Source organism: Notolepis coatsorum (genome assembly GCF_963971535.1).
Source record: "Notolepis coatsorum genome assembly, chromosome: 5".
In the NCBI taxonomy this organism is placed as follows: Eukaryota; Metazoa; Chordata; class Actinopteri; order Aulopiformes; family Paralepididae; genus Notolepis; species Notolepis coatsorum.
In genome coordinates, this window is record NC_140169.1 from 91,441,702 (window position 1) to 91,457,988 (window position 16,287).

The 16,287-nt window shown below is 45.1% G+C and overlaps 1 protein-coding gene across 1 annotated transcript in view; it reads left to right on the plus strand.

Moving 5' to 3' along the window:
• Nucleotides 1–1,653: 1,653 nt before the first annotated feature.
• pkib (protein kinase (cAMP-dependent, catalytic) inhibitor beta) overlaps nt 1,654–16,287 on the plus strand; it is a gene marked incomplete at its 3' end in the record, with an annotated part of 205,143 nt that continues 190,509 nt past the window's right edge. The window contains exon 1 of the mRNA XM_084314179.1: nt 1,654–1,768. The remainder of the gene's footprint in view (nt 1,769–16,287) is intronic.

The window sequence follows — 16,287 nt, forward strand, 5'->3', positions numbered from 1 at the left end:
CTGTTTACGTGTTCATTACACCACCTGTTTATATGTTCATTACACCACCTGTTTAGATGTTCATTACACCACCTGTTTACATGTTCATTACCCCACCTGTTTATATGTTCATTACACCACCTGTTTACATGTTCATTACACCACCTGTTTACGTGTTCATTACACCACCTGTTTATATGTTCATTACACCACCTGTTTACATGTTCATTACACCACCTGTTTACATGTTCATTACACCACCTGTTTACATGTTCATTACACCACCTGTTTACATGTGCATTACACCACCTGTTTATATGTTCATTACACCACCTGTTTACATGTTCATTACACCACCTGTTTATATGTTCATTACACCACCTGTTTATATGTTCATTACACCACCTGTTTACATGTTCATTACACCACATGTTTACATGTTCATTACACCACCTGTTTACATGTTCATTACACCACCTGTTTACATGTTCATTACACCACATGTTTATGTGTTCATTACACCACCTGTTTACATGTTCATTACACCACCTGTTTATATGTTCATTACACCACCTGTTTATATGTTCATTACACCACCTGGTTATATGTTCATTACACCACCTGTTTATATGTTCATTACACCACCTGTTTACATGTTCATTACACCACCTGTTTACATGTTCATTACACCACCTGTTTACATGTTCATTACACCACCTGTTTATATGTTCATTACACTACCTGTTTATGTTCATAACACTACCTGTTCACTAAACTAAACCACCTCTGTTTACATTTTCAGCAAGGCTCCATCAAAACGTTTTCTGAGGTCAGCAGGATGTAGAATTGTGTTCATGGTTTTGTTTTGTGGGACTGGATTTAGTCTCATTGCCAACATGGCATGAACCGTAATTCAGGCTGGGACCTTGCAAATGTGGAACTGCTTAGTGACCATAAGTTATTCTGTGACAGCTCCCGTGTGTGAATGTGTGGACACCGCGAGTGTGTAGCATTGAACTAATACAGTTCAATATTACAGTGCGTTGCTGAAAAATAACATACAATGCTCATCAATTGTTCCCTATAATAAATAAAGACACAGCAAAACCCTACAAACGGTTGCATTCACGAGTCCCTCCTTGTGGTCTGGTCGAGTGTCAATCAATGTGAATGTCCAGAATGTAAAATCAAAATGTGTAATGTACAAATGATCGCTCATCTCACAGTTCAGTGAATGAATGAATGAATGAATGAATGAATGAATGAATGAATGAATGAATGAATGAATGAATGAATGAAAACTTTATTTAACAGATTGCAGAATGGGTACAATACAGTACAGCTCAATACACACAATTGTTAAGGGGATGCAGACCAGAGAAAGACGTTTGTCTTGTTTACATCAGGGTCCCCCATTTTCAATTCAGTATCACATCTGTTGCCCCTGGCTGTAGGTAGGCGATAATGAAACAGGTTTGTATTTTGAGCACCGCACTGGCCAATGCGCAGCGCGCTCCCGTGCCTTGAGGAGCAATGCAACCCTGCTATGGTTACTGTGCCGCGGAGGGGCGCGCAGCGATGGTTGTGCCGCGGAGGGGCGCGCCGCGGCAGTCGAACCCCTGCCTTCGCTGAAACAGAGAGTGGAAGAGAACGAGGAGAGATGATCACGATGAACGCGGGCTGTTCTCACCGAGTCGCGTTCCTCCAGGCTCGCTGGTAAGGGGAATTCCTACGCCGGGGAAACGCCGAATTCTAGCAGTCTAAAAAATATCCCATCTCCTCACTATAGGTAAGTGACAAGTCCTGCATGCATCGACAATGAGCTGTGCTGTTTATTAATGTATACACGCAGGTTGACAGGTTGAGCTCAACCCATTCGGTTCAGCTGGGCATTGTTGTGACAGTGGTGCTTGTGGTCGGATTTTTTTTTATACAGTCGCAGCCTCCGTTCTCAAAGCTCCCGGGGGAAAACGTGACATACATACCATAATAACAAAAATGCTCTGCAACATTATAGTGATAATGAATTTACGTTGACCGACAAAACGCGTCTATACCTGCATTGGATTATTGGCGTCTCTCGAGTCTCGACAAGCGATCATTCCATTTTCATATGAAGAATGAAGCCTGCTCTGACCCTGATACAGAATAGCCCAATGTCAGGCTGCAGTGTTGATAAAATCTTCACTATTGAATAGTCAACGAAGCCGAAGGCGCACGTGACACGTCTCTTAATATACATTGATAACCTATAGTCTTTGTCCCCAATGACATTTGTTTCAATATACCCATTGCACATCTGAATTCTCACTCGCCTCTCAAATTCCATCCTTTGACATCGAAGAGCTGTTGCCCCCACTGCAGTGCAATCACATATTTGTATTGCACTCTACAATTAGTCTGTCATTTCTAAAATGAACGTCAATTAGGTTAATTGATCATTCACTGATGCCTAGATGAGCAGGCTCCACACACACACACACACACACACACACACACACACACACACACACACACACACACACACACACACATACACATACACATACACACACACACACACACACACACACACACACACACACACACACACACACACACACACACACACACACACACTTCTCGTGTTATTATGCTAGTGGCATGCACATATAATGTGCTATGGCTTTTACATGGTGGTGTTTCTTTTTAATAATATTATTATTATTATTATTATTATTATTATTATTATTATTATTATTATTATTATTATTATTATTATTATTATTATTATTATTATTATTATTATTATTATTATTATTATTTTGTAATGTATAGCTGTGTGTGTACCACCAGCTTCGCAGCATCTTTGGCATGTCGTGAGTGTCTTTGTTTCAATTTGACTGCATTTAAACAATCCTGTTCGGTGGTTTTGAAGCGTCGCTGTATAAAGCCACGCACGCTCTATTTTTAGCCCCATGTTTCTTTGGAGATTAATTTGGTTACGTGCTCCTGTCAGTGACTGAGTGGGCTGGTGCGCCGTGCTGCCCAGGTCACCGTCAGTGACCGCCTGGGTTCCAAATCCAAATATTACTTAGTAATAGTGCTATAGTAATCACATGTACAGAGTTGTAGTATTAATATGTACAGTGATACACGTGGGACACATTCAAAATGGCAGACAGACAGATGTTTGAATTTAAAGTGAATAATATGTGTGACATGATACATCATGATTGGAACTTGGAGCTGAGGTTCTTGTTGTAGCGTCTCCCGGATGGGGAGGGGGGTGAACATAAACAGTCCATCCATGATTGGGGTGAGAGGACACCGCTTGTGATGGATAGACTCAATAGTAGGGAGTGGTGTACCGGTGATGCGTTGGGCGGTTCTCACCACCCTCTGCAGTGCTTTCTGGACTGAGGCAGTGCTGTTGCCGTACCAGACTGTGATGCAGGTGGTGAGTATATGCTTTCTATGGTGCACCGGTACAAGTTCACCAGAATCTGAGGTGGGCTTTCCTCAGTCTCCTCAGGAAGAAGAGGCGCTGGTGGTGAGCCTTCATGACCAGTGCTGAGGTGTTGAGGTTCCAAGAGAGGTCCTCAGAGATGTGGACTCCCAGGAATTTGAAGCTGGAGACATTATAATAATAATAATAATAATAATAATAATAATAATATATTTGGTGGCGCCTTTCACGACACCCAAGGTTACCTTACAGATCATAAAGAAAAAATAACACAGCAAGGCAGTTAAAAGTCAAGGTTAAAAACAAAACAAACAACAGGAAGTAAAAGACAGTGAAGTTAAAATAACAAAACAAACAAACAGCAGGGGGTATAGGACAGTGACACAGGTTATATAATGAATAGGTAAGTTTGAACAGATGGGTTTTCAGTTGTGATTTGAATGATGATAGTGAGTCAGACCGTCGGACATGTGGTGGGGACAGGGAGTTCCAGAGTCTGGGAGCCGAGCAGCTGAAAAGTCGGGCACCCATGGTGCCGAGGCGTGAGCTGGGGATGGAGAGGAGTCCACGCTCAACCTACATTCCGTTAATGTGGACGGCAGCGTGCACGCTGGCGCTGGTCTTCCTGAAGTCCACAATGAGCTCCTTGGTTTTCTTGGTGTTGAGGGCCCAGGTGGTTGTCGGCGCACCTATAGGCCGACTCATCTGTGTTGTTGATGTGGCCCACCATCACCGTTGTGTCATCTGCAAACTTAATAATGGTGTTGGTGGTACCATGTACAGGAGTGCAGTTGTGGGTGAGGCGGGAGTAGAGAATGGGGCTCAGCAGCACGCAGCCTTGCGGAGGAGGTGAGATCTATCCTAACAAACTGGGGTCTGTTCGTTAGGAAGTCTATAGTATCCAGTTTCAGACAGAGGGGTTGATGTCAAGATCCTTGGTTTCCACAAGTTTGGAGATGAGTTTGGAGGGGATGATGATGGTGTTGAATGCTGAGATGGCATCCTCCGTGCTCCTGTTCTCACGGTAGGCAAACTGGTGACTGTCCGGTGAGAGGCCAGTTTTGAGGTGAGCCATGATGACCAGCCTCTCGAAGCACTTCATGATAATGGGGGTGAGTGCAATGGGGCGGAAGTCATTGTATATTACTATTGCACTTTAATGTTACATTGGCACTCTGGATGGATGCCAAACTTATTTTTGTTGTACTGTACTTGTGCTGTATGATGACAATACATTTGAATCTAATCTAATAAAAAATTACGTCGGTACTATACCCAGTAGTGATTCACGTTAGATCAATCGGTGCCACATTTTGGTACCTACTGTAAGACCCGCCCAGTTAGAAAATAATCAGAATTCCAATGACGCGCAATTGTCATTTAATTATAGACACAGACCAGCTTGAACCTTCAATGACACGCAATTGTCATTTCATAATAGACACAGACAAGCGCAAGTAACGGGTCCTGGAAACTGACTCCACTACACCAGTTTATTAAGTTTTGAGTTTCATTAGTGAGGAAAAGGGGGGGGGGTCTGAGCCCCCCTCTCTCTCTCTCTCTCTCTCTCTCTCTCTCTCTCTCTCTCTCTCTCTCTCTCTCTCTCTCTCTCTCTCTCTCTCTCTCTCTCTCTCTCTCTCTCTCTCTCTCTCTCTCTCTCTCTCTCTCTCTGTGTGTGTGTTTGTGCGCATGTGTGTCCCATCGCTGGTCTTTGGAAAGACCAGATGAGGTCAGAGGAGTTTGATAGTATTTACTGAGGATGACCAGATAATGTCGATATTTAAACTTAAAAAATAATAATCCATAATAAATATATATATAATATGTATACATGATCATGCAACATAAAGAAATGGTTGTAGGAACGGTTTGGGAGAGGGAGGTAGGGAGGGGTTTTAGTTTGTGTGGTGTGATAACAATGTTCCCTTTTAGGATCCTTTTGTACTGTTCGAAACAATATTCTAAGCTGAACTTCCGCACACCGCCAAACAGGGGTGACATGGAGAGATACTTTCAGTTTCAATTTAGTCAGAAAGAAGAGAATCTCCTCCTGATTCAGATACAATAAAGCTTTATCACACGGTTTCAAAGATATTTAATGTTTTGTAAAACATTTCTAGTGTTGCGTGGGAGCGACACTCAACTTTAGAGGGTTCATCTCTGATAGAGTGTCCCTTTTTATAATATAAATAAAGATAAAGTTAGAATTTATGTAAAAAAACGTCACTATAATAAAGACCTGGGCCCTCATTTATCAAGTTTTCTTAGAAAGTGTTCTATTTTCATACGTAAGCACAGAATTTAGAATGTGTGCACGCACAAAAAAAAGGGGGATTTATCACACGTGCGTACACAGGTCCTACGCACACCTGTCTTGATAAATATCACTTTGATCCTAAGCCTGAGCTCGTGCATGGTTTTAAGTATTTGCATACCAGAACCGCCCCGATTATCCATATATGGTCATGAAACACCCCCATGGGATGTGAAATAATGGACTGACCCGAGGGAATTGCGTGTTATGGAGAAATACGAGACAGGCTGACAGACATGTACACGTACGGTGATGTCGGATATGATATCTCTTAAAGACCATATTAACACTTTGAGTGCCACTCACGAGATTTCTCGTTTTTTTTTATAGGTGGTTGCTAGCCACTCACGAGATTTCTCATTTTTATTATTTTTTTTTTTTTTTAGCGATCTGAAAAATTATTGCATCACCCGAGTATAGCCGAGCGGCGCCGGCGATCACTGTGGAAAAAAGCGCCCCCTGTCGTCTCCCAGATGACATAAGTGATTTTGGAATGGACTCAATGAAAATGAATGGGGAAAAAAATCCGGTACTCCACATTTTCCAGTTCACTGATCCAGCCGGGGTTACCACAGTTCATTCTGGAACCTCAGATCCCCGCTGATCATGGAGATCTACAGTATCGCGTTGGATCCATACACGTATCGATTTTTTCGAATGGTGATCAGGAATTGGAATATACCAGTTGGATACCATCTGATGTCAGGTAAGGACTCTATGTTATCAGTGTTAGGATAATCAGAGTAAGTTTGATGAAGTTATAAGCTGTTTTGTGAAATGTCTTCTTTCAGTTTCACTGTAAAACTCCGTGAGGAAATCAACGGAGCGATTATCCGTGCGCGGCCGTAATGTGCTTGCGTGCACGTATAATATTGATCATCTAGCATTTATTTGAAAACGATTCATAAAAAGGCCGACGAATATCAACGTTGTGGAATATTCCACTAAAAGACGATTTTCATAGAATGCTCCAGAATGAGCTGTTTTTTATATCAAAACGGGGGCTTTTCTAACTGCTCTGAAACGGAAATGACGCGATAAAAAAACAATCTGCCTTGACAGCACTGACTGGAAAATAGTCTTTGATAATGCGATGGGCAGATTAGACACATAGCCATAATTTAAAACATAGATTAGGCGATATTAACGTTAACATTGGCGCCGATGGTGGCATTCAGCCGGTAAAACGGAAAACCAGGCGTGGCGCTCAAAGTGTTAACTAATAAAGCCCATGCTGGAATATGACTGCCTTTTTCCGTTTTGTTCGATTAATACCCAAGGATTAAAGTTCTCCTCAATTGTATTCCAAATCGCGACGGATTTTCCGTAAATTTTCTACCTGCTGCATATGATTTCTAGAGCCAGAGGCATACAATCTATTTTGATGTAGCCTATATAAACAATAATACGAGAGCATATACAAGAACAATGAATCTCACTGCCATGTATGATGTAGCCTATACGCCATGTGTAGCCTGCCTATGTGATAAATACAAACATGAACTTGAATCCCATCATCATATTTACATAGTCTGTCCACTATGTTTATTACTTTGTTATTCCCCCCCCCTATCTATGTAAAGCGACCTTGCATGGGTCTCTTGAAAGGCGCTATATAAAATGAAGCTCTATTATTATTGTTATTATTATTATTATCACGTCTGTGCGTGGAGCTCACAAAAAAAAATACTGTCTTTTACTGTTAGTCTCAGTGAAGTTTCAACGGAGCGAGGTAATCTATTCTAACCAACAAATTGAAGTAGAAAGCATTTCGTTGTGGCCAATCTTATTTGGAAACATGACACAAAATAATAGTATGTCGCTTTTTATTTGAAACAATATTTAATCGCGTTTGGTGGAGGTGGGTGTTCTGTAACCCCTTTCGTGACTGTGATGCACCGAGTGAATCCACAGTCACTTGCTCCTCAATAGGAAACCAACCTAGATTTACCCTGAAGGACTGGTTCTAACCGAACCGTTCGTTATACAAGAATCACAGAGAAATGTCAAAGGTACTCACATTTGCACGAGGGTTTCGGACAGAGATACGGGATGGTTTGAAAGCTTGGCGTTGCTAATAAATATTTTAAATATTTTTTATAAACTGGTCAACACGGCATTATTTCCGGCGTTGGCTGCCTGGTGTGATCACAGCGCATGCGCATCATGCACACAACGCCGGAAATAATGCAGTGTTGACCAGTTTATAAAAAATATTTAAAATGTTTATTAGCAACGCCATCCCGTATCTCTGTCCGAAACCCTCCTGCAACTGTGAGTACCTTTGAAACGTCTCTGTGATTCTTGTATAACGAACGGTTCGGTGCATCACAGTCACGAAAGGGGCTAGGTGGTTGATGGTGGTTGAGAAGTGAGAGAGAGAACCCTTGTAAGTTCTCTCTATTTATACACTGTGGAGCGCAGTTCTGGAAGGTTCTAGCCTGTTCTAACCGATTCTACTATATGACATCATACTTAAGTTTAACTTGAATTACACTATGACACGGCGGGAGTTACACTAGGTGTTCTGCGTCTGCCCCCCCTGCCAAACAAGCAAGCCAACCTCTTGTTCGCGCATGAGCCCATTATAATTACACTACTGTCGCTATTTCACAATGAACTATAATGAATTACGGTTCATACAGAACACGCACCAGTGTCAGGAGTAATGCACGAAAGCTTATTTCTGCGTTGAAACTAATGCATGAACTGAGGAGCGCATATGCCGTAGTGTATCACAGAGACATTTCAAAGGTACTCAGAGTTGCACAAGGGTTTCGAACAGAGATACGGGATGGTTTGAAAGCTCGGCGTTGCTAATAAACATTTAAATATTTTTTATAAACTGCTCAAAACGGCATTATTTTCGGCGTTGGCTGCCTGGTTGTGATCACAGCGCATGCGCATCATGCACCCAACGCCGGAAATAATGCAGTGTTGACCAGTTTATAAAAAATATTTAAAATGTTTATTAGCAACGGCGAGCTTTCAAACCATCCCGTATTTGTGTCCGAAACCCTCGTGCAACTGTGAGTACCTTTGAAACGTCTCTGTGATTCTTGTATAACGAACGGTTCGGCCAGAACCAGTCCTTCATGGTAAATCTAGGTTGGTTTCCCATTGAGGAGCAAGTGACTGTGGATTCACTCGGTGCATCACAGTCACGAAAGGGGCTATTGAATCCCATCATCATATTTACATAGTCTGTCCACTATGTTTATTACTTTGTTATCCCCCCCCCCTATCTATGTAAAGCGACCTTGCATGGGTCTCTTGAAAGGCGCTATATAAAATGAAGCTATTATTATTATTATCACGTCTGTGCGCGGAGCTCACAAAAAAAAAAAACTGTCTATTTACTGTTAGTCTCAGTGAAGTTTCAATGGAGCGAGGTAATCTATTCTAACCAACAAATTGAAGTAGAAAGCATTTCGTTGTGGCCAATCTTATTTGGAAACATGACACAAAATAATAGTATGTCGCTTTTTATTTGAAACAATATTTAATCGTGTTTGGAGGTCGGTGTTCTGCGTCTGCCCCCGTGCCAAACAAGCAAGCCAACCTATTGTTCGCGCATGAGCCCGTTATAATTACAGTACTGTCGCTATTTCACAATGAACTATAATGAATTACGGTTCATACAGAACACGCGCCAGTGTCGGGAGTAATGCACGGAAGCTTATTTCCGCGTTGAAACTAATGCATGCAACTGATGAGAGCTATGCCGTCCGTATGCAGTCCCCATATTCTACCACAGGGCGTCAGCTACGCATGCTCTGGGCTGTGCGTAGACATTAGGGGTGGGCGATATATCGAGTATACTCGATGTATCGCGGATTGTTCTACCCGAGATGTAGTACTGTACTATATCGCGAACATCGAGTATTAGTTTATATGGCGCCGCCCGCGGCCGAGAGACACTCGCAGTGCTTTCCTCGAGAAGGGACGGCGGAGCTATAGGCTAACGTTAGTGTACTGGTCCCGAGTGTAGCAGGGACGGCGGAGCTATAGGCTAACGTTAGTGTAGTCAGGGCTGTACAGTGCGATATAATGTTGCGGTTGTAAATTCATTAGACAGACCAGCGCGGACCTTTAATAACATGCAATTTAATTGACACAAGCAATGAGCTAACGGTAGCTGCTAACCAAGGTATCCATTAGGATTATGCTAAGCTAACTAGCAATAGCTGCTAACCCTGGAAAACGGTCAAAGCGGACTCCACAAGACTAGTTCCATTCGTGAGGAAAGGGGGTGGGTTATATTGACAACGCTTGACAACAGAAGTTTAAACATAACTTCATATTTATTGGTTATTCGTTTCTGTATATCATCCAATTTCCATCTCTGTGTGTCTCCATCTCCATCTCTTCCTGTTTACATTCGAGTGTGACGTCATCACCTACGGCAGCTTAGACGATCAAAACGCGAACCTAGAACAAAACCCGAGGGGGCGGGGGGGCTGGCTCTCTTGTTCATTCTCGCCCCCTCTCTCTCTCTCTCTCTCGCTCTCTCTCTACATTCAGTAGCCAAACGTTACAGACAGTATAAATACTAACTGGATAGTTGATGATATAAACATTTAATTTCATTATCTGAAATATTCTAAAATCATTAAGTCTGCTATAAGCCATTATACCTTTGTGTGTGATTATTATTTTCTCACAGTAGTGTGTGTATATATATATATATATATATATATATATATATATATATATATATATATATATATATATATGTGTGTGTGTGTTTGGCTAAAGTGGATAGAAAACACAGTACTGTGTAAAAGTCTTAGGCACCCAAGAGTTTTTATATAAATTGTCTTAGATGTAAATACACTTTTTTATTAGTGTCAGTAGACTACTCTTAGTACATTTTCATTAAATTATTTTTTAAAGCATCTTCATGGTTTAATAATGCAAACATATGTTGCAGGGACTTATTATAATCATCATATTGGCGTGACTGTATGCATCAAAGGGTTAAATCAAGCATTTTTAAGTGCTTTAGAGGAAATGTCAAAATATTGCGATATATATCGTGTATCGCGATATGGCCAAAAAATATCGCGATATCATTTAGAGGCCATATCGCCCAGCCCTAGTAGACATACGCACAAAGTCAAGTTCACGTTCAAATTGATAAATCCCACACTTTGCTTAGAAATGGTCGTACGCACGGGTTAAGCACATATCTGTGCGTACACAACGTTGATGAATGAGGGCCCTGGTGTCATAAATCATGCTTATCATGAAATCATTTAAATGAAACAATTTATTATCTTGAATTTATATTCTCACATTTACCTAATTATAATGAAATCCACAAAGAAATAGAAAAATGAGAACCAACTATTTGTTGGTTTTTGTCACTGGCTAATGGCTATGAAATATATCTCTAAAAAATGTCTATGCAGATGATTAACTAAATGAAACACAAAACATGAACACGGTTGTCAGGTTGTCAACCCCTCTTTTGGTGGCGTTATAGTCAAGTAGGATCTTTGGCTTACAATCCTCCCGGACACTGATCCTTCTATCCCCATCTGGAGTGCTCATGAGCACCACATCTTTGCCCTTTTTTGGTATGTAGGATACCAGGGTAGTGTTGGCTGTAAACACAGAGTCAGAAGATGTAACGTCCCACCGGTCCATGGACTGTTTTCCCCTGCTCTACCTCTCCCCGTCCCTGTATGTGTGTTCCTTGTATTTCTTAGTGTTATTTTCCTTCTCTCTCTTGCTCTTCTTCATGTTCCTCTGTTAGTCTAGTACTGTCTTGTATTAGGTTAACTGTTTAGTCTTAGTGTTTGTAGTTACTGTTTGTTATTAGGTTCTCCGTTTTGTTTTTGTAGTCTGCTTGTTTTGTCCCAGTGTCTGGTGTTTGTATTGTCGTCCATAGTTCAAGTTCAAGTTCAAGTTTCTTTATTAATTGTCATACAGAAGTACAGAATACATTTATACAAAATGCTTCTTTCTGTTTCGCTCCAGAGACTGTGCTAGGCAAAAATAGATAATAAAATAAGTATAGCAAGTATAAAATAGAAGTCAAGTACGTAGACAAAAATGTTCAGTATATATATACAATGCTCTATGTAGAGTAGAAGTAACTGAGTTACCATACAATATACTATACAGTGCAAAGCAGAAGTGGGATGAGGTACAATTTAGGTACAATATAATTTACAGTAAGGTGTAATGAGGTATGGGTTGTAGTGCAAATTATTTACCGATAAATATAAAGTGTGCTTAGGTGTACTAAAGTGGTTAAAGTGGGTGCTGCAGTGAGTTGTATGTTTAAAGTGAGTGTGTGCGTGTGGATGTGTGTGCTGTGAGTGCATTTGATGGTTGTTACATAGTGTTATTGTTCATTGAGCATCCTGATGGCCTGGGGATAGAAGCTTCTTCGGAGTCTTTCTGTGCTTGCCATGAGACTCCTGTATCTTCACTTGCCTGACCGCAGCAGTTCAAAGAGGCAGTTGTTTGGGTGGCTCGAGTCTTTTATTATTCTCTTAGCCTTACTCCTGCAACGCTTGTTGTAAATGTCTTGAAGAGTGGGAAGCCCCCCTCCAATTGTGCGTTCGGCTGAGCGGGCCACTCTCTGTAGTCTGCTACGGTCTTGTAGTTGTAGTTCCATGTGTTGTTTCTTGTAGTTCTTTGTCAGTGTTTCCCCTCCCAGGTATCTCCAGTTGTAATCATCCCAGGTCTTTCTCGTTTGTCATTGGTTCCTGTGTATTTGAGTTCCTTGTTTCCTGTTCTCTGTGTCGTCCATTGTCTCTGTTGCACGTTGGTCTATATTGCACTGTCCAAACTCCATGTTCCAAGTAAGTGTTTCCCATGTTTGTTTAGTATTTAGAGTTAGTTATTGTGTTTTCCCTTTCCCCCCCCCCCTCTTCCAGTTGTTACAGAAAGGTTTTGTTTTGTTGTTTTGTTTTTATTTACCCTGTTTATTATTCTTATTATATTAAAAAACCCTTGGACACTCTGCCCGCCTTTGTCTTGTCTGCTCCTGGGTCCTATCCCACCACACCATACCATGACAGAAGAAAGGACTGGCCTGTTCTTTACAGTTAGAAGTTGAGGTGGGAGCTCTGTCTTGTTGTTGGATTGTTCCAACCACTGTCAGCTTTCTTTTGAGGAGCTGTATGGTGTGAACAAATTATCACGGGTGATATTGTGGCCTCTGAGGCCCTGTGTCATATCCAGCTCCACCCTGTGTCATATCCAGCTCCACCCCATGTCATATCCAGCTCCACCCTGTGTCATATCCAGCTCCACCCCGTGTCATATCCAGCTCCACCCCGTGTCATATCCAGCTCCACCCTGTGTCATAACCAGCTCCACCCTGTGTCATATCCAGCACCACCCTGTGTCATATCCAACACCACCCCGTGTCATATCCAGCTCCACCCCGTGTCATATCCAGCTCCACCCGTGTCATATCCAGCTCCACCCTGTGTCATATCCAGCTCCACCCCGTGTCATATCCAGCACCACCCCATGTCATATCCAGCTCCACCCTGTGTCATATCCAGCACCACCCCGTGTCATATCCAGCTCCACCCTGTGTCATATCCAGCTCCACCCTGTGTCATATCCAGCACCACCCCGTGTCATATCCAACACCACCCCGTGTCATATCCAGCTCCACCCTGTGTCATATCCAGCACCACCCCGTGTCATATCCAGCTCCACCCCGTGTCATATCCAGCTCCACCCTGTGTCATATCCAGCACCACCCCGTGTCATATCCAGCTCCACCCCGTGTCATATCCAGCTCCACCCCGTGTCATATCCAACACCACCCCGTGTCATATCCAGCTCCACCCTGTGTCATATCCAGCACCACCCCGTGTCATATCCAGCTCCACCCCGTGTCATATCCAGCTCCACCCTGTGTCATATCCAGCTCCACCCCGTGTCATATCCAGCTCCACCCTGTGTCATATCCAGCACCACCTGTGTCATAACCAGCTCCACCCTGTGTCATATCCAGCACCACCCCGTGTCATATCCAGCTCCACCCCGTGTCATATCCAGCACCACCCTGTGTCATATCCAGCTCCACCCCGTGTCATATCCAGCACCACCTGTGTCATATCCAGCTCCACCCCGTGTCATATCCAGCTCCACCCCGTGTCATATCCAGCACCACTCGTGTCCCCTGGTTTCTCTCAGGGACTCCTGTGTTGTTCATCTTTTTCCATCACTCCCTGAAAAGGTTGCCTCAAGGTTGGTCATATCAATAATTGTTTTCTGATTTGAGTCAGGAATCAGCAGCTCAAAGGATGACTTGATATGATGAACATCAGTCACTGCTATTCTTGTTGGCCTTGGTACCATCCTTATTATGTTAGCAGCTGAGTGGGGGGGGGGGGGGGGCTCTCTCATTGGGGATAAAGACCAATCAATCTGGCCATTCTTGGACAAATATGTGTGCTGTGGCTGGCTGTGGGGCTCCTCTAGTGGCTGTGGGGCTCCTCTAGTGACTGTGGGGCTCCTCTAGTGGCTGTGGGGCTCCTCTAGTGACTGTGGGGCTCCTCTAGTGGCTGTGGGGCTCCTCTAGTGGCTGTGGGGCTCCTCTAGTGACTGTGGGGCTCCTCTAGTGACTGTGGGGCTCCTCTAGTGACTGTGGGGCTCCTCTAGTGACTGTGGGGCTCCTCTAGTGACTGTGGCGCTCCTCTAGTGACTGTGGGGCTCCTCTAGTGACTGTGGGGCTCCTCTAGTGACTGAGGGGCTCCTCTAGTGGCTGTGGGGCTCCTCTAGTGACTGTGGGGCTCCTCTAGTGGCTGTGGGGCTCCTCTAGTGACTGGCTGGGGGGCTCCTCTAGTTACTGTGGGGCTCCTCTAGTGACTGTGGGGCTCCTCTAGTGGCTGTGGGGCTCCTCTAGTGACTGGGGGGCTCCTCTAGTGACTGTGGGGCTCCTCTAGTGGCTGTGGGGCTCCTCTAGTGACTGGCTGGGGGGCTCCTCTAGTGACTGTGGGGCTCCTCTAGTGGCTGTGGGGCTCCTCTAGTGACTGGGGGGCTCCTCTAGTGACTGTGGGGCTCCTCTAGTGGCTGGGGGGCTCCTCTAGTGGCTGGGGGGCTCCTCTAGTGACTGTGGGGCTCCTCTAGTGGCTGGGGGGCTCCTCTAGTGGCTGTGGGGCTCCTCTAGTGATTGGCTGGGGGGCTCCTCTAGTGACTGTGGGGCTCCTCTAGTGGCTGTGGGGCTCCTCTAGTGACTGGGGGGCTCCTCTAGTGACTGGCTGTGGGGCTCCTCTAGTGACTGGGGGGCTCCTCTAGTGACTGGCTGGGGGGCTCCTCTAGTGACTGTGGGGCTCCTCTAGTGGCTGTGGGGCTCCTCTAGTGACTGTGGGGCTCCTCTAGTGACTGGCTGTGGGGCTCCTCTAGTGGCTGTGGGGCTCCTCTAGTGACTGTGGGGCTCCTCTAGTGACTGGCTGTGGGGCTCCTCTAGTGGCTGTGGGGCTCCTCTAGTGACTGTGGGGCTCCTCTAGTGGCTGTGGGGCTCCTCTAGTGACTGTGGGGCTCCTCTAGTGGCTGTGGGGCTCCTCTAGTGGCTGTGGGGCTCCTCTAGTGACTGTGGGGCTCCTCTAGTGGCTGTGGGGCTCCTCTAGTGACTGTGGGGCTCCTCTAGTGACTGTGGGGCTCCTCTAGTGACTGTGGGGCTCCTCTAGTGACTGTGGGGCTCCTCTAGTGACTGTGGGGCTCCTCTAGTGGCTGTGGGGCTCCTCTAGTGACTGTGGGGCTCCTCTAGTGGCTGTGGGGCTCCTCTAGTGGCTGTGGGGCTCCTCTAGTGGCTGTGGGGCTCCTCTAGTGGCTGTGGGGCTCCTCTAGTGGCTGTGGGGCTCCTCTAGTGACTGTGGGGCTCCTCTAGTGGCTGTGGGGCTTCTCTAGTGACTGTGGGGCTCCTCTAGTGGCTGTGGGGCTCCTCTAGTGACTGTGGGGCTCCTCTAGTGGCTGTGGGGCTCCTCTAGTGACTGTGGGGCTCCTCTAGTGACTGTGGGGCTCCTCTAGTGGCTGTGGGGCTCCTCTAGTGACTGTGGGGCTCCTCTAGTGACTGTGGGGCTCCTCTAGTGACTGTGGGGCTCCTCTAGTGGCTGTGGGGCTCCTCTAGTGACTGTGGGGCTCCTCTAGTGACTGTGGGGCTCCTCTAGTGGCTGTGGGGCTCCTCTAGTGACTGTGGGGCTCCTCTAGTGGCTGTGGGGCTCCTCTAGTGGCTGTGGGGCTCCTCTAGTGACTGTGGGGCTCCTCTAGTGACTGTGGGGCTCCTCTAGGGCTCCTCTAGTGACTGTGGGGCTCCTCTAGTGACTGTGGGGCTCCTCTAGTGACTGTGGGGCTCCTCTAGTGACTGGCTGTGGGGCTCCTCTAGTGGCTGTGGGGCTCCTCTAGTGGCTGGGGGGCTCCTCTAGTGACTGTGGGGCTCCTCTAGTGGCTGTGGGGCTCCTCTAGTGGCTGTGGGGCTCCTCTAGTGACTGTGGGGCTCCTCTAGTGGCTGTGGGGCTCCTCTAGTGGCTGTGGGGCTCCTGTAGTAACTGTGGGGCTCCTCTAGTGA